Here is a 1,449-nt window from a genome sequence, read left to right as displayed (position 1 = left end):
CTCATGATGGAAGCTAGACAGGTGCAGAACACATTTTTACACTTAGGTAGTTGTCTCTCCTCTGTATAAACTCCACAGGCTGAGTGCATCTGTCTTGTTCATTATTATAACTGCAGCATTTAGAAGAGATCTGATGCCTAGATGTACAGTTGATGAACATGTTAAAGTTAAGAGAAATTGACTACAAAATCTGGATTTTTCAGTTTTAGAAAGAGGCCTAATGAAACTAATGATTGTAAAGCCAAATTGTGTAGCCATTTCTTCAAAGCTCTAGTTTCTTCTTATTACTAAGCTTTGAATTTCTGGAAAGAAAAATTTCTTCTTAAATGAGAAGACAACCAGCATCAGAAGATTGCAACAATAACTTCAGACTGGACTAACTAAAACTCCTAGCATGGCCTTTTGTTCAATGAAGCACAAAATTGGAAGCAGAAAACTTCATCTATCCAAACAACTGTTAATAAATCAGAAACATGAGAAATTTGAAGAATGTTTTGAATGCTCTTGAACTTTGTCTTCTGAATTCACTTTTTTGCAAATCACACATACACATACATAATATGACTAAATAAAGCATTCATGTATTTATTTCCTGGCTGCTTTGCTGCAAAGCCTTTCTGCATTTGGGAAACGACACATGTCACCCATCCCTTCCTGACAATATTAACTTTGTCAGCTAGAAGCTTAGCACACAGCTTCTAGTCACACTTTCAGGCTTTCCAGTCACACCTTCAAACCTCAGTGGCTTATCATTTCACAGCAGCACGCTGTTCTTCCTGTCCTAAGCTGAAGTAAAGGATGTCCGGAATAACCACCAGCTCCCAGAGAAAGATGGTCTGCATCATTCTATCGTGAGGTATAACCTCACCTGGGCAGGTTCCTACCTCCATGGTTATTTGTCATAATGCCTAACCTTTTAAACCACTGAGTGATATTAAATTTCCTGGCTTTTAGAGTAAAAACTCAAAAGACCTCTTGTTTGAGATTTTCTGTTCCCCTAATTCATTACATCATTTTATCCTTCTTTTCTTTACAATAATAGCTATTCTAAAGCACTAGAATTAAAATCCTCTATATTGTCCCATCTAGCCTCAAGCAGTCAATCAGACAGTAACCACACTTCCTCCAATTTCTAGGTAACTAAATGAGAAAGCCATTTCAGGAAATAAGTAAGCATGAAAAAATAATGGCAAAAAAAGTATTTCAGATTACTATGCAGCCTCTGTGCTACTAACGGATAAAGTCTATTCACAGGTTGAAAGGGAAAATAGTTCTGTGAAGTAAGGCTATAATTAAGAATTTTGAGAGTGATGTCAGCATCATGGTGGAGTGAGTTCTTCCTTTAGACTCTCCCCCTATTATACAACAAAATGGACATTCATACACCAACAGAGGACATTTACACAACACAAGAGATGTCAGAGAGACTCATGCAGCCATACTTCTGAA

Source organism: Diceros bicornis, chromosome 17, assembly GCF_020826845.1.
Source record: "Diceros bicornis minor isolate mBicDic1 chromosome 17, mDicBic1.mat.cur, whole genome shotgun sequence".
Taxonomy (NCBI): domain Eukaryota; kingdom Metazoa; phylum Chordata; class Mammalia; order Perissodactyla; family Rhinocerotidae; genus Diceros; species Diceros bicornis.
Note: the sequence above shows the minus strand (reverse complement) of the source record.